This window comes from Phyllostomus hastatus, unplaced genomic scaffold (assembly GCF_019186645.2).
Source record: "Phyllostomus hastatus isolate PE091 unplaced genomic scaffold, TTU_PhHast_1.1 phas_scaffold_11, whole genome shotgun sequence".
Classification (NCBI taxonomy): Eukaryota; Metazoa; Chordata; class Mammalia; order Chiroptera; family Phyllostomidae; genus Phyllostomus; species Phyllostomus hastatus.
In genome coordinates, this window is record NW_025334005.1 from 6,037,186 (window position 1) to 6,055,250 (window position 18,065).

Genomic DNA, 18,065 nt, shown 5'->3' on the forward strand with positions numbered 1-18,065 from the left:
TTGGTCTGGTCTCTCTCCCAGGTGGTGGATAAAATTTCAGGAGACATATCTCAGAAGAAATATTAGAAAATGTGAAGTCAACTATTCCCAAATTACTGTATGGTTTCAATCCTGCCCACTGCAGAATCCTAACTGGTCAGTTTTACACATTGTTTTGAATTCAACAATGCGGTTTGGGTCTTTCAAATTTAGAATGTGCTCCCTTACTGAGCTGTGAAGAACAGCCCAATTTTAGGGCCTACCTGGTTTCAAGCTCAGCTCTGGAACTTTCTACTTCTGGGGTCTTCAGCAAAGTGCTAACCATCTCAGCCTCAGTTTCCTCATCTGTATAATAATGCTAAGACCAAACAATTTGTGTGAGGATAAATTAATTAATTAAGGAACAATGCTCAGCACAGTAGCTGGCAGTAAAAGTCGGCTGTTCCAATTATGCAACTAAAAGGGAAAATGTAAGCCCTAAATCAAACAGAACAAACCACCTCACCCCCAAAGGCAAACCACAGACTGAATCTAAGTGACTTTGCCAAGGAGCTGTATTGATTTATCCTGAATGCTAATTGAGTGTGCTTCTGCATTTGTTTCCAGTTGCAGTGGAATTTCTTTTAGTGAAATAAGATTATTACTTTTCAATCACTTCATATCCTGTTTTATGATCACATCTACGTGACTGTTACTGTCATTTTGTAATCCTAAGTACTGTGTTTTGGAACTAAGAGTCTAGGAGGGTGATGGGTGGGGTGGGTACTATTTATCCCAAGACACACAGAATTCTTGGAACAAGGTCCTCAGCAAGATGAACTGGTGACAGCTGTCCTTCGGAAGTTATTGAAATCCAGGGCTCCTTCAGCTCTCTGTGTCTGACTGGGGAACAGGAATGTGGAGCATGGAAACATTGGAGACATCATCACTTTGGATCATGATGTCCACGTGTACTTTAAGATACAATTTATGTATCGTCTGGTGACACTGTTCTCCTGTGCCACCTCCCCTGCATAAACATCCTTGTTCCCTTTTACCAAGATGGGTGATGTACACATCATCAGTCAGATCCCATGGCATTGCCTCTGCGTGTGCAGTTCCATACTCCAAAGAGCTCAGTGTGAGCAGTATTTTCTATGTCCTGACCCTAGAGAAGAAAGGCCACTCATCAGAGATTGAAGGAATTGGCTTAAGCATTCTGGAGGAACTCTGGGAAAAGAGGCCAAAAGGCCTCTGGGCATGTCAGATGGACCAAGAAACTGTTGAGCTAATACTCATGAGAGGATTCTCAAGACCATTGACTTTGCTTAACTTTATCCCCTGCTTGCCAGAAAGACCTTTTTTCTTGAACAGGTTTTTGTAGTGAAGGGAACAATAGAAGTCTTCTGTTCCTTGTGGCCATTGGTCCTCATTAATCCCTAAGCATCTGACATTCATGTGCATGTAGCCTTGGCACCTTCTCTAAATCTCTCTCATTGTAGACCTGCTGCTCTTTGGTGTGAGATGTAAGACATGAGACTGTACAGGAATATTTCTCTTTTTATAAATATATTTTATTGATTATGCTATTATAGTTGTCCCATTTTTTCCACCTTTATTCCCCTCTGCCCTGTACCTCCCCTCCCACCCACATCCCTCACCCCTTAGTTCACGTCCATGTGTCGTATGCAGAAGTTCTTTGGCTTCTACGTTTCTTATACTATACTTAACTTCCATCCTGTCTATTTTGTACCTACCATTTATGCTTCTTATTCCCTGTACCTTTTCCCCCATTCCCTTCCTCCCCCTCCCTGCTGATATCCCTTCATGTGATCTCCATTGCTTTTATTCTATTCCTGTTCTAGTTGCTTACTTCGTTTATTTTTGGTTTTGTTTTATTAGGTTCACTTGTTGATAGTTGTGAGTTTGCTGTCATTTTACTGTTCATATTTTTGATCTTCTTATGTTCCCTAGATAATTCCCTCTAACATTTCATACAATAAGGGCTTGCTGATGAAAAACTCCTTTAACTTGACTTTATCTGGGAAGTGCTTTATCTGCCCTTCCATTCTAAATGATAGCTTTGCTGAATAGAGTTTCTTGGAGGTAGGACCTTGCCTTTCATGACTTTGAATACCTTTTTCCAGCCCCTTCTTGCCTGTAAGGTTTCTTTTGAGATATCAGCTGATAGTTTTATGGGAACTCCTTCATAGTAACAGCCTCCTTTTCTCTTGCTGCTTTGAAGATTCTCTCCTTGTCTTTCATCTTGGGTTATGTAATTATTATGAGCCTTGGTGTGTGCAGTTTTGGCTCCAACTTCTTTGAGACCCGTGAGCTTCCTGGACTTCCTGAAAGTCCATTTCCTTTGCCTGATTGGGGAAGTTCTCCTCCATTCTTTTTTCACATACCTTTCATTTCTTGGTCTTCCTCTTCTCCTTCTGGCACCCCTCTGATTCTGATGTTGGAATGTTGAAAGTTGTCCTGGAGGTTCCTAAGCTTTTCTTCATCTTTTTGTATTCTTCTTTCTTCATTCTGTTGTGGTTGAATGCCTATTTCTCCCTTCTGCTCCAAAGCATTGATTTGAGTCCCAGTTTCCTTCCCTTCACTGTTGGTTCCTTGTATATTTTTTTTATTTCACTTTTCATAGCCTTCACTTTGTCCTCTATTTTGTGACTATACTCATCCATTTCTGTGAGCATCCTGATTACCAGTATTTTGAACTCTGCATCTGACAAGTTGGCTATTTCTTCATTGCTCAGTTGTGTTTTTTCTTGAGCTTCAGTCATTTCTTTCATTTGGGCCTTATTATTTTGTCTCCACACCCCTGTTCTGTAGCAAGGGGCAGAGCCTTAGGTATTCAGTGGGGTGGGGCAACCCAGAGTGCTGCATTGTGCCATTGTCAGTTGGGGAGGGTTCCAAGAGGGAGCAATGCCACTTACTCAGCTCTCAGACTGCTTTCAGTCCCTTTCTCCCCTACCAACAAGCAAATTAGGTCCTTCTGGTACTGATTCCCAGGTGGGTGGTATTGTGTAGCTCTAGGTTCCTGTGGGTCTCCCCAACAAACTCTCCTGTGAGGCTGGGAGTCTCCCACCACCACAACCCCCACTGGTTTTTCTAGTCAGGGGTTTTGAGGCTTTATTTCCCAGTGCTGGAACCCTGGGTTGCATGGTCTGTCTCGCTCCCCAGTTCCTCCTCCACTGTAGCCACACACAAATGTGGGACCACCAGGCCTGCCATCCACACCTTGCGGGATCCTCCAGCTGCCACATTGCCGAGTGTCCTCTCTGCCCCAGCTGCCCATCTTCACCCCTCCTACCCATCTGAATGAATGAATTTTTCTTTAACTCCTGGGTTGTTAGACTTCCATGCAATTCAATTTTCTAACAGTTATAGTTGTTTCTTGTTTACAAATCTGTTGTTGTCCTTCTTTTGGTAATGTAAGGAGGCACAGTGTGCCTACCTACACCTCCATCTTGACTGGAAGGCTTGTACGGGAATATTTCTTACCCAACATTGCCCAGTGCACAGGTATTGATCAATAAAGCTCATGCGTTCGTTAGTTGATGTATTTATTATGCTAATTAAGTCCATTAGTATCTTGTTATAGGCTATTATCTTTACCTGTTATGAACTTTTCTACAGGTCAGACAAATGACTTCCATCAGGCTGAAAAGTAAAACCAGTGACTCATCCCACTGCTCACCTCCAATCCCCCTCCCGACCCCATGCAGTCTGGCTTCTGTCACAACCATTTCACTGAAATTCCTCACCTCTTCCATGTCAATCTTGAAGCCAGTTCCAATTTTGTTTATTGTAAGAGGTACAAGTCTTGTTTTCTTTCTTGTCAATGCTCAGTAGCCATGTCTGACCAAAAAAAAATAGTCTCTTAACTACTAAGTTTTACCGTTGTTTATGCCATATATTATGTTCTCTAAGTGTGTGCATCCATTTTGGAGTTACATGTTCCACAGTATAGTTGTCTATTTCTAAGGCTACACTAATCAAGAAGAGTTGCATTTTTAATTAACTTTCAATATCTGCTATGGCAAGTAACCAATCTGTGTTCTTTCCAATCACCTTAGCCATTTGCAGACATAAATTATTCCATGTGCATTTTTAAATGGTTGTATCCACTTCCTCATTAATCTCCAGTGACATTCAGGTTAAAAATACATTGAATTGATATATCAATTTTGGAGAGATTGACAATTTTGTAATTAGTCTTCCAAACGTACAGTATATACTACCTTACTCATTAGATTTGTTCATTGATATTTTACAGTTTTGTCACTTTTGCCCATGAGACATCTTCTTCCATTTCTAATTCTCACTCTGTCCTTCAGCACACACAAGCTGCTGTATTTTTATATATTGAGCATGTATTCAGCTACTTACAGTGTATCTCTTCATGTTATTATAATGCTCTTAGCGGTTCTCCATGAGACTGTCTCATGTCTCCTAGTGAAAGAATCATGTTGTTGGCAAGTGGAAGAATTTAATCTCATCTTTGGAAATATTTACAATTATTTTATGTTCTTATTTTAGTGTGACACTTAGAATTTGTAGACCCATGTTGACTAATACTGGGTTCATCAGATATTTCCCACCTGTTATAATGGAAGCACCTTTAGCATTCAGTGTTTTACAGTGATGTTGGCTGTTGACTTTGAAAATTGATTTCATTAGTTGTAAAGATTTTTCTTCTTTTCCCACTTTCTTTAGATTTTTTACTAAGAAAGTTCACCAGGATTTCTTCCTTGGAACTGGATGGGGGGAATCCCAAGTGGTGTCTCTTGGCTCTGGATCTTGGGAAAATTCCTCTGCTTGCTCCCTTCCCAACAGAAATGCCTGCTGTCCACCCAGAAAACACAGGCTTCAGATGCGAACCCTCTGAAGTCTAGAGATCAGGGCTCTGGCAGTGGAGAGACTATTGGAGACTCTTGTTGCTCAGGTTACAACTGGTGAACACCAAGAGGAAGGGGCCCTCTATGACAAGAGAGGCCATTCCAAGAAGGTCCAGGTTTTGGTTGCATCTGGCAAACAAGCAAGTGAGAATTCTTGGGGAATGGGATAAAATTGCAAAGGAGAGTCAGTTTCTCAAGGAGAAGCTTGTGGCTGCTGCAGATTATTGGAAAACAAGGTGACTTAATGCAGAGGGTTGTGTGGAAATTTGCAGATGACCCCTATTCTTCTGTGACCTGAGACAATGTGGTTTAGGCAGCTTGAGCTTTCCTCTCTGCTTTTACCTGGCTGTTTGTTGTGGCTGACATGGCAGGTGTCTACAAATTACTTATTCAGCTGAAATTTGTGGAAGATGGTGCCTTGAAACCAAGGACTGATGGTGGTGGACAAGACTTGGAAATACAGTATGAAGCCCAGGAATCAAATGTGGATGAACTTAACATCACAGCCCTAAAAGGCAACAGGAGGGAAAGATGTGGGCCATCATGAGCATGTGGGGGTGCATAGGGATCGATGTTTATCTTTCAAATTGATATTTCCCCCCCTCTTTTCTCTCTCCATTGCCCTCTCTCTAATAAGGCAGTAAATAAATAAATGAATAAATATTCTTTTTGAAAAGGAACTATGCACTCAATTCTGCAATAGGTAAAATGATGAAGAAGAACACTGACCTGTGTAGACAGCTTCACAAACTGTCACAGACTGGTCAGATTCATCCCTGGAAATCAATGTTCCTCTGTTAGTGCTGATAGAAGCTGCAAAGAGTGGAAATGAGAATGAAGTTAGACGGTGCACAAGTTTTCCAGAAACCTGTCCACAAGTTGTCTGAGGTCACCAACTTGGCCTTTTGCATTTCAAACAATGAAGAAGATATCAAACTTTTTCAGATGTCTGCAAGTCTGCTAGAAACATGCTGTCCTCAGGTTATCAATGTTGCATTGGCTGGAGCAGTAACACCACACAGTAAACACTCCCAGGAGTATGTGGATCTTTTGAAAGAACAGTGGGAAAAACCAGCCCATGTTCTCACAGATGTTGTTGATGATGTTATCTCCTTTGATGACTTCCTGGTTGCCTCACGGTGTTACACTGGAAGATGTGAACAAATGTGTCATTGTTCCCCAAGAGAAAGATGTGGATGGGCTGGACCACTTAGCTGGCACCACCAGAAGCCCAGCAACCCAGGTCATTCCTGCATTCACCTCAGCCATGGATACCTACAAGCCAGGGGACAAGACAGAGAAAGCGCTGGAAGCTACCCCACTTCTCTCCAAAACAGTCCTGCTGCATTTTATCTAGCAGGTGGATGATCAGCCTGAAGCTGGCCCAAGTGCCCAGGCCATCTTGGCTCAGCCTCCCCAAGAGCAAAAAGCAAACACTGTGGGGTGTGTGGCAGCTTGCACAATGAAAAGAACCACCTGGATACTGAGTGTTCAAAAAAGACAACAGGGTAATGACACAATTGTGGGGCCCAGGCAGATGAGCATGATTGTGATGGAGGTGAGGGACTTCACATGGAGGTCTGGGACACTCAAAAATACATTGGCTTTGCAGCACTGCCAAGAAAATTGCCAAGGCAATTTTCAGGATGCATAAGGGTGGCCACATGGCCCCAGACCTTTGCCCAGACACAGCCTGCAAACAGGACCTGCTGGCCTCCCCTGCAGCACATTGCCCTCCACTGTTACCAGCTCAACATGTACAGCAAGGTCATAAGCGACAGGGAGAACCATGGTGGGGAGCTCATCATCTCTGGGGTAGACAGCACCATGTCCCTCATCTGGACTGCCAAGAACTTCATGGACATGGAGGCGGATGGTGAAGGCATCCTATGTGGGCTCCACCAAATACCAGGTCTCACAGTATGGCTTCGTCCAACCTGCAGGCTGTGTCATGGAAGATGCAGGCTCCTGAGAAAACGCCTTGTTAAGACAGAGAAACAGGACAAGACACAGGCCAAGAACCACAGAGAATTCAGAACCATGGACAGCATCCAGGGCTGCACTAGCCAGCTGTCCCCACCCTTGCAGGCACTTTGGATTGTTCACAGTTCTTCACTTGAATGTTTTTGCTGCATAGAACACTGAAGTCAGACTGCACAGATTTTTCAGCCTGGCCCATTGGGGAATTTTGCAAGGGCGCACTTGTGTGTAAGTCAATCAAAAATACTCTCAGAATTCAGGAGCATGTTTCTAGCTATGTTTTTAATAAGCTTATATAAAAATAAAAATGTCATAACCAAACGGAATCCCACATTAACTTGTAAATAATGCTCTTGGCCAAGTGTGATGCCTATTGAATTAGTGTGGCATCAGGGTTTGAACAATGGGGAGAGCTGACTCACCCCGGGTTCAGGGAGGGGCCTTTCACCAGCCCTGTGTCCTGGCAGTTTGGCTGCTCTTCAATGACCAAACTGAGTCAGGCAAATCAAAGTGGGTATCTCAGGAAACTGTCCCCAAGGAGGAATGTCCCTGGAAGCAGATCTGAGAGGGAGAAACCACACAAAACTCAGTAAAACACAATCTATCATGAAGAAAACTGATTACTCTCTTAATGACAGAAATGAGAGTTTTAATGCATGGGCACAATTACTAACATACACTCCACTACAGGGCATATCAGCCAAGTTACCTTTCTTCAGGCAACAGTGCTGTGATGCCATAGTCAGAACATGCCGTTTACCCTTTCTGCTGCCTCACATACAGATACAGCATTGGGCTCCCTTCCCATACCTGCAGTGTTTCCTGCCTGCACATGCAATAGAGCCTAACAGAAGAGTGTTTGCTTAGGTAGTAATTGAGACCTTGCCTTATTTGTGATTAAAGTGATTATTATTGTAGCTACAAATATATAATGTATGCTTTTACTGTCTTCTCTAAATTTTATGAATTTGAATGTTTTTACACTAATTTTTCCTGATACAGTCCACCTTGAAGCAAAAAAAAAATTCACAAGATTTTACTGTGTACATTTATTGAGGTAACAATGTCAATTAAAGCCTTAGAAGTGGAAGTGGACACTTGCTTCTGGAAACCACTCCATATGTTTAACTTGTTAAGGCCAGTCTGCTCTCTGGCCTTTGCCTAATTGCCACACAGAACAAATTTCACCATACACACACACGCACACACACACGCACACACTTACATGACACTGCTGATGAGACCTTTTGACCAGAGAGTTTGGGACACAATTACTTTAATAAGAACATGAAGGTTTACGTTTCCAGGTCACTGCCCTTTTCTCACAAGTGTTTGGTGGAATTTTCTAGAAACTACCTGACATGTGATATTGCAACAGAGTGAAGAGTGAAGCAAGTATGTGAATGTACCTGTCTTCCACCGAGCTAGAGACATTAAGAGACTTGGGCAGATCTGAACAGTGCTACACTCCCCACTGAGAACAGACATTTGAGTAAAGATCAAAGAACTAAGGGAATTTGAGGACAGAGTAGAACAGGATTGAGGCATGCTGCACACGGCATATGCAACATAAAGTAACTACCTCAAGTATGTCATTTGGTGTAATTTGGAAACCACACTGCTCAGAGACAGGACCAAGGTGGCAATCCATTTGATTTGTTGTGTGTGTTCTTCTGAGTCTTCAGTCGTCCTTTCCCTCCAGAACACACATCTGACAACATCTCGCTACCTTTTTCCTTGCAGTGGATCAAAAAACAGTGGTTTGTCATTGTGAAATCTCAGTGCAGTGCAGAGGCCATCAGAGAGGACACGCAGCAGTTTGTGCTGAGGTCAGAGGAAGGGGCAATGGTAGAGCCCCCAGGGGTGTGGGTGATGAAGGGTGCACTGTCTGTGAAGAACTAAGAAATGATAATAAAATGGAAATAACTCCACTGCTTTTGATTATCACCATGGTCCAGTGTTCTCAACAGTGTCACCAATGACAGTCCTCTGGAATGGACACTCTGAACAACTGTTGCCTTGACCTGAAGTCCACTGCTCCCAGATGTCTGTCCAGGACACATCCTGACCTCAAGGGTTCATTGGGACCCAGGCTTCTCCCACTGAGTGGCTCCAGCACCTCACAGGCCCTTAGGCCTTATAGAAACCCTGATGCAAAGGCAGATGTTGGGAAAGTTCAAAGTCATAGAGACATTCAAAGATCAGTCAGTGGTCTCCAGTGGTTAAGGAGAAGGAGGGAAAGTAGGTGGAGCACAGGGACTGGAGGGCAGGAAAGCTCTCTGCACTGTAAGGTGGGTCCCCATTGTTGTACATTTCACCAAACACATGGAATGTACAACACAGGTGCGAACCCTAATGCTAACTATGGCCTGTACGTGATGCTGATGTGTCAATAGAGGTTTGTCAATTATGACACATGTCCCTGTCTGGTGGGGCTGTAGATTAGGGGGTGGGGAGTTTGTGCGTGTTCATGAGTTGCATGCTTGTGGGCAGTCTGCACTTGCTGTTTAATTTCTCTGTGAACATAAACAGCTCTAAAAAAATTAAAGAAAGGAGGAAAGTATAAGAACGTTATCTGCAGAGAAGGAAAAATATCTATATAAAAACAATTTGAGCCCTAGTCAGTGTGACTTAGGGGGTTGGATCAACATCCCATAAACCCAAAGGTCACAGGTTCGCTTCCTGGTCAGGACACATGCCTAAGTTGGGGGTTCAATACTTGGTTGGGGTGCATATGGAAGGCAAACAATGGATTGTTTTTTCACATTGATGTTTTTCTCTCCTTCTCATTCTCTTTCCCTGCCACCCTCTCTCTCTAAAATCAATAAGCACGTCCTTGAGGGAGGATTTTTCAAAAATGATTTGTTGAGGACTCATGGACATGGGCTACACTGTGCTGATTGTGGGGGAGAGACATGTATAAGGAGACTAAATGGTAATGGGAAAAATACAATAAAGATTAAATTAAAAATGAATTGAGGAATTAAACATTGAAGATAATCGACTGAAAAAACTATTGGAAATTATATGAATTCCTCACGTGAGCTGAACTCATGCTCACCACAGAACATGTGACTCCTCTCCTGTAGCTCAGCCATTCCCAATACATGACATCGTGGGAAAAGAGGGACTGTGGCAACAGGAACAGAACCAGCAGCATAATACTGAAATGGGCCTGCAGTAAAGTGCTGTGTGTTCAGAAAAAATCCTGAAACTTTACTCACAGAGGCACACACCATGTTCTTTAAGGAAGTATTTATAAGTTTACAGGTGTCCACTATTCTCAAATAATTCTACAGAGTCAATGCTCTCACCACCGGAGCCCTAGCAGGACAGGTGTGCTCTGTTTTGAATTCTAAAGTGTCCTCTGCATGACTCAAAATGAGAACGTTTGCATTTCTTGGATAGTGGAGAGAAGCCTGACTTTGAGCCCAGACTAGTGGGTCAAGGTCAGCTCTGGGTCATTCTACCTGTGGGTCTTCAGCTGGTGCTGACCCACTTAGCCCCACTTTCCTCATCTGTCAAGGAAGGGTGATATCTTAGTGCTGACGTCAGAGGACTTGTGTTGGGATGAATGGATCAACAGAGGAAATGCGCTGCACACAGAGTCTGGAGGTCAATGTCAGCTCTTAAACTTACATCAGGGAGGAACAAGTGTAAACACTAAGTCACACAGAATGAATAACCTCATTCCCAAGTCAAACAGCAGACTGAGTCTAACTGACTCTTCCAACAGGTGTGTTTGTTTCCCCTGAGTGCTGACAGCGTGTGCTTCTGAACTTGGCTCAGAGTCCACTTAGATCTCTTTCAGTTAAATTAAGATCATTACTTTTCAATCACTTCATTTACTGTTTCATGATCACCTCTGAGTCACTGTTACTGTGATGTTAAAACCCTGATAGGGAATATTGGAACTAAGGGTAGAGGAGGGTGGTGGGTGGGGATGGGTGTTACTTGCGCAGTGTAGGCAGGGTCTTTGGACTCTGTCCTGAGGAGGATGTGCAGGCACACATGTCCCTGAGGTCTCAGGATGACATCCCAGGAATAGCCTGGGGTTTTGGTCTTCAAACTGGTAGACACGCACCAGGGTAATGAAAACTGAGGGACAGGGACCTTGCTAAGCTAATACTATCGCATCTCATCTTCAAGACTATTTTTAAGTTAATTAAACTTGTTTATCATGTTCTGGGCAAAAAACTACTAGCTATAACTCTTGTAACAATCAGATAAATGGTGTCTGACTGGCTGAAAATAAGAATAGTCTATAGAGAAAGCTTTTGCAACATTGTCCGCCAGCATACATCATAAGTTAGATTCAATCAAACTCATAAAGAAAACTGGGAAAAAAGAAGAAGGAAGAAGAAGAAGAAGAAGGAGGAGGAGGAGGAGGAGGAGGAGGAGGAGGAGGGGGAGGAAGAAGAAGAAGAAGAAGAAGAAGAAGAAGAAGAAGAGGAAGAGGAAGAGGAAGAGGAAAGAGGAGAAAGAGAACAAGGGTACTCTGTAGGTCACCATCACTGGGCCATTCAGGATCTCTCCTGCCTCCGTCCCAGAGTTGTCTGTCCTACTCACCTCTCTGTTACTGGAGCTGAAGTCCTTCAGGTTCCACATCCCAGGCCCCCGTCCAGCTGCCTTCTTGTTAGCATCTTCATGGAAGGCTCTGGTGGGAGATTGAAGCTGGGAAGAGGGCAGGCGCATGTGATAGTTCTCAGCTTTGACATCGCCTCCTTCAGGGGTGGCAGGAGTGGTGTGTGTGGTACCCACAGCAGCCCAGGGAGGCTGAGCCGCACCCGTGGCTTCATGGGCAGGCTCCTGGGTTCTTGCTCAGTCAGCTCAGTCCCAAGAGCAGCAGCCTCAGCTTCCCCTGCAGCCATGGGTTCTGGGCAACACCATTTGTCTTTCTCCCTTGCACTTCCAGAAACTGTCTTCCTGCCATCTGCAGTCAACAGGCAGCCTGTGTAGTCTCTTTTTCATTTCTCCAGTCCTGCAAACACTTTTACTACCAACTCCTTGTTGAGCTTCTCCCGGTTCAATAGACCTTCAGTGTTTTTCCTTTTCCTTATTGGACACAACCTGATAAACACCAGGGAAGACTGCTTATGGCTAACAGGACTGTATGCACAGAAATGCATAACTTGTAGAGTCACAAAGGGATGAGCGGAGCCCCATCCCGGACAGGACTGGGGGTCCCACTGACTGCCAGCTGGAGGGAAAAATTAAAGCACCCACATACAGTAAAATCTCAACATTTTACATTCTCCGAACCAATACTCCTGACATCTTCAAAAGCATGAGATCAGCACCATTGCCAGTACTTCAGAAACTGTGCTAATCTGTGGCTCTTTTGATAATTAACGCTATATAACATTTTGTGATGCAGTGTCGTTTTGTCACTTTGGTGTCACCAGCTAACCTGTAACTTATTGCTCCTACAGGAAGTCAGTTGTGCAACCTTTGACTTCTGTCTTCTGTGGTGAAACACCGCATCCTGAGCAAACCCAGGGAACGGGAGAGAGGCAGCTGCCCGGCACTGGTCACCTGCTCCTCCTCTCACCCTTCCCTCCTCTCTGCGTTAACAATTATTCACGTCCCACCCTGACCCTCCATTCCTCCTTTGCACAGAAATCTGCTCACTCTGAAGGAGTTTTCTCCAGCACACGCTTGGGCTTCTCTTCCTCCAGATTTATTTCTCAGTGGACTTCATCCTACCTGCTCTTTATCTGCGTGAACACTTCTAATCGAATGTTGTCAGTTTCTTTTCCCACCACACTGTTGGGTTTACTGTTTTATTCTTTTCCTGTGTTAATCTCATCCTGTGGTTTTTGGTGGGAGGGGGAATTCACAGGAGGATGGCAGAGAGCAAACCCATGGTGGGTCAGTGTTGGCTGTTGCATCCAGAAGCACAGCTGAAAGCCTCCTCCTGGTGACTGATGGAGGGCTGCCAACGCTCAGGGAGAACCCAGACTCTACAGGAAATGGTGCCCCCTGCAGGTTCAGGCCTCACAGTTGTGCTCAGCCTAAGAACATCTCACTGGACATTTCCTTCTGTGTGCCAGTCCTGCGGGTGGCCTGCCTGTGCCACTCCTCATTCCACCATCAAGTTACAAGGTCCAATGCAGGAAAAATGAGAACCCACAAAGGAAATCAGTAAAACTACTGGAATAATAAATATCTGAAGTGATAACCCATGAGAAAATTCCAAAATTACTAAAGACATACAGGGCCAGGTGAAGATGCCCTACACACCTCCACTTCTGCCTGTGACCACATAGCTTGTGTGAGAGCAACACCTCCTCCAAGGATGGGGGGAATCTAGATGAAATACAAAAGTCAGAGGTCTGAAAGTGTTGGTGAGCAACCAGGAAGCATGGACTCGAGGGGTCGAGATTTGGGAAAAGAGGGCAGCCACAGAGAAGTGGGCGCACCACTCTGCACCACGTCTCCCCCTCGAGCCCCTGCCAGGGCCCAGGAAGACATGGCGCAGGAGGTTGAGAAGCCAAGCCCACCAGGTGAGGAAAGCCACTGTGAAGGCACAGGTGACGCTGGTGATTTCCACTGAGTGGATTTACAGAATCAAATGTGTGCGATGAGTTTAAACGTGTAGGGAGACCTGCCCTGGCACCTTATGAGTAAAATCGTGTGGGCTTCTGCCTGAAGAGTCATTGATTCTATGTATGCCTTTTTGCATGTGCTCTTGACCATGCATGTGTTAGAAGACAACTGCTTCCTCTGCAGCAAGGTGTAACCAAATTTTCTCAATCCCATGTCCTATTAGTCACCAACCCTCATTAAAAGGTAAGTTTGGGCCCTGGCTGGGTAGCTTGGTTGGTTAGAGCATTGTCTCTATATGCCAGGTTATGGGTTCAATCCCCAGTCAGGACACATACAAGAATCAACCAATGAATCCATAGATAAGTAGAACACCAAATTGACGTGTGTGTGTCTCTCTCTCTTTCTCTCTGTCTCTCAAAAATCAATCAATCAATAAAACTCTTTTTTAAAAGTTGGATTGGCCTTTTTTGGGTAATGATTTATCAATGTGCTATTCCTCCATTTTTCTTATTTCTCAAGGTGAGTAGCCACCTACTCAGTGACAGGTCACATGACCAAGAGGTGAGCATAGGGAAGTGTGCATGGTAGTTAGAAAGAGAAAAAAATGTTGGCTGTAACTAATATTAGAAATAATAAGTATCTCCAGAGACTTTATGGACACCATGAATGCCTGTCCACATGGTAAATGTAATTTTAAGAAACTTAATGGTTGGATTCCAATGGAAGACTCTGTACCACCCACAGGTAAAGATGTCCCAGCCACAGGTCAACTGTTTAGTGCATTAAAATGTCCACATTTTTATCAGGTTATGGCAGTCCTGCTCTTAAACTTGCGCTGGTTTTGTATGTAACCCCTACACCATGTTTCTTTCATCAAGGTTCATTCTGAAGCACACTGAAAACTCATTCGCTACTCCACATAAAAACTGACATGATTTGAAAGAAACAAATAAGGAAGGAAAATCAGCAACTAAAGAGCTGAAAACCTAAGGCATCCCTTGGCCTCTCATGTGTTGGTGGACAGATGTTTGACTTCAATTACCTTAAAGGAGGAGAGCTTCTGATACCCCCAGCTCTCCGCTGAGACCCATGGGTGGCCACGGCTTTAGGGTAAGGAGAGGGACCAGCAATAACAAAACCTGAAGCCTGGGTATAACTGTGTGAAAGCTCAAGTGATGCTCCATCCTTGTGACAATGAAGACAGGTGCTTTCCTAAAGGGCAAGACAGCTTTTATTGTCTCATTGCTGGTGATCATGCACCATCTGAGCATCAGGTCTCAGGTTGAAGCCTTACCTCCCTCGTAGGTGATATCATAAAGTCACTGCAAAGAAGTTTTTGGTGAATCTACTTGTGTCTGAAAGTGGGCTTGCCTTGGCAATCTGGAGATACTTGCTAGGTCAGAGGTGGGCCAGTCAAGGGTTGCTGTTACATAAGAAAAACCACTATCTAATATGTTCTTCATTCTGTGCTGTCTAGCTGGGAATCAATAGCATGGAGAGGAAAAGCCAAGAAACCAACAAGTCTCCTGTCCATGAACTGTGTTGTGAATTTTCTGATCTATCTTTTCCATTGACCCTCCCAACAAAGAAGGGTCAGCGTGTGTCAAGGTGGTCATATGACCTGTCCAGCATCATAGAGCAAGGCAGTAGCACAATCAGGATTCTGACCCAGGCATGTCTCACTTCAATTCTAGAGTCAATTCCCTCCCACCAGCTGGGCCTGTTCTTGGAAGGTTCTTGGCCCCTGAGAACAGTGTCAAGCTTCTGGCCATGAAGCAGAGGAGGAAAGCCACAATTCTCACTCTGTCTATCATGGGCTTGAGCGTTAGGAGCAGAAGGAGCATGTCCTGAGGCCCTGGAATCCTCAAGACCAGACCCTGATGGTGCTTTAACAGTGCTGTCTGGCATTTTGCTAGAACACGCCTAGAGAAAACAACGCAGGAAAGAGGCTCATGTGGTGGTCACTTCTGTCGCAGCAGGACCAAGGACATGGGGACATTCATGCAAGTTCATCTACTTCTTCTGGATGACACCCCTGTTTGTAGAGCACACCAAGAGTATTGGAAGTGCTCTGCTTCAGAGAAGGCAGATGTCACGTTGACTGACGCTATTTGTAGGGGCTCAGGACCAGCTCCTTTCAGCCCGAGGCCTGGATTCCTTGAATCCACCTGTGGGAATCCTCTCCAGAAGTGTCTTCAAACTGTCTTTAGGGATACCTTATTCCATTTCCTTATTTGTCCCTTCCCTGGAAAATAGCATCAGGGATCAGAGCCCCACTTTTTGTTGACCGTCTGGGAAAAAAAAGAATAGTTAGTGAGAGAGAGAGGTGAACCAGATAGAAAGTGCTACTTCTCCATCTCTCCCAGCAGAGCTAACAAGCCCACACTCTGATTCTGTTCACTCACCCTGCGTGAGCATGTGCACTGTGTTGGCACAGGGCAATGGGGAAAGGGGCAAACATATGGAGCTTACTATTCTCACAATATGCAGATGGAGAAGAGTTAGAGCAAATGAAAAGAGGTGAGCTTGTGCAAATCAGATACATTTTAGTAAAATCAATGTGGTTTGAAGTAACAGGAAGCCATTGGTTTGGAAGGAAAGGATGACAGGTCTTTCACAAAACGGTCTCCCTCTCAGCCAGGCAAACACACTGGGAGGGGAGGAGAATGTACACCAGTGCTCTCCGCTGAGCTTCAAATCCACTGATAAAGGAGAAGCGGTTTCTTTAGTCCATCCACATCCCCAAATCCCAGCCTAAGTCCCAACCTAAATCCCAGCCTCAGGCACGGGGCTGAACCCTGGGCCTCCCAGGGCACATCTTAGGGAAATCTGAAGGTTGCCTTCTTCTCAAAGTACGTCCCCCCACACCAGCCACCCTAGCACTGCCTGGGAACTAGTCTGAAAGGCAACTTCTTGGACCTCTACTCAGATCTACAGATGAGGAAGTCCAGGGGTGGGCCCAACAAGCTGTCCTATCAGACCTGCAGGTGATGCGGAGAACCACAGCCTTTTAGCATCTCACCTACGTTAGCTGTTGGTCTCTGGAATAATTTTCGACAACGCATATTCATGGAAAAGCTAAAGAGAACTGTATGACTAGATCCTGGAGGGTCCCTTCACCTGAAATTCTGTTCTTCCTTCCTAAACCTTCTGTAGGAACGTTTGCATTATGGAAGCCCAGAAGGAGCAGAGGCTACCATGGCTCTTGCCAAAGCAGAGTTTACCCAGCATTCACTGTTGCTCAGCCGACTAAGCTGCTCACAACCCAGGTGGAGCTAGAAAGAGGCTGTACTGAGGTGGACACTGTCCTGCAGTGTCTGCAGTGTTATGGATGAGACGAGACAAATTCACACGGACTACAGAAATCCTGTGGAAAAAAAGGGACATCATGGCCACTCTCTGAGTGAGAGAGGGCCCCGACCCCTGCCTGGACAGGCTTTTATTTCTTCTCTGAGCACATTACATCGAGGATGGTCCTCATTTACTATGCACAGGTTCGCTTTAGGTGGTTACCTCTTACAGAAAGCAAAGGAAAGGATGTTGCTAATTACATCAAAAAAGAAGGGTATTTGCAAATGTAAAGGGAAAAGTGATTGAACTGGTTACACTCATCCTTGGGAGGTTTAGCACAGATTTTAGGAAGTTACTTTAAAGATATGCAGTAAATGTTTGCTGCCTCAATTCAGGGTGAGGGAGTTGTAGCAAAAAGCAAGTCTCAAAGTAGCCTAGGTACAATGCAGGCCTGATTCCCCACAGGAGAACCTATCCATGGGCGTGGGTCCTGTGTGCTGGACCTTGCTTTCCGCTGGCCTTTCCATGTGGAAGCTGGGCTACATTTCCCACGCCATGCAGAACAGTCTCCTATACTGTACTTTAGTCTACCTGAGGGAGACAGGAAAAGCCTTGTGGGGCAGGTCACTAGCTGGGGCCTAATAAGAAGAATGTCAGGTAGGCAAGGGGGTGGGCTGCAGCTAGGGGTGGGGCTAGCACACGTGGATGGATCCTACAGAAGCAAGAGAGCCTAGACAAACTCTTTCATGCAGCTTTGCGCTGACCGAGAGGTGACCATTACCAGTTCTATTCCTGGAATATGGTAGGATAGTTACCTGCACCATCTCGCTAATGGGGTGGGGGTGGGGTGGGGGGCATGGAGATTCTGGCCAGCAGTGACTTTTAAAGAGAAAAATAGTTTTTAATTTTGATTTTTGTTTACTTTTATCCCCACCCAAGGACATGCTTATTGATTTTAGAGAGAGGGGAGAGGAGGGGAAGGAGACAGAAACATCGATGTGAGAAGCATCAATGGGTTGACTCTTGTATGCACCAACTGGGGATTGAACCCAAAACCTAGGTATGTGTTCTGACCAGGAATCAAACCCATGACCTTTCTGTGTATGGAATGACACTCCAACCAACCGAGCCACCCAACCAGGGAGAGTTCATATTTTTTTGACATGTTTAAGAAATCTGTGCCAAACATAAAAACACTAAAGTTTTGTCTGTTTTCTTCTAGGAGTTTTCTGTTTTTAGCTTTTACATTTAGTCCTATGATCCATCATGAATTAAATCTAATACAGGGTCTGGCAGAAGTAACACCTGCTTGAGTGTGGTTGGTAGGGTGCATGAAAGTCTCACATGAGACAGACAGCAATTTGAACATTCCCCCTAAAATGT

At 44.7% G+C, this 18,065-nt stretch overlaps 1 pseudogene; it reads left to right on the forward strand.

The window, feature by feature from the left end:
• The first annotated feature begins 4,802 nt into the window (after positions 1-4,802).
• Positions 4,803-8,744, forward strand: LOC123829248 (annotated as a pseudogene).
• Positions 8,745-18,065: the final 9,321 nt, after the last annotated feature.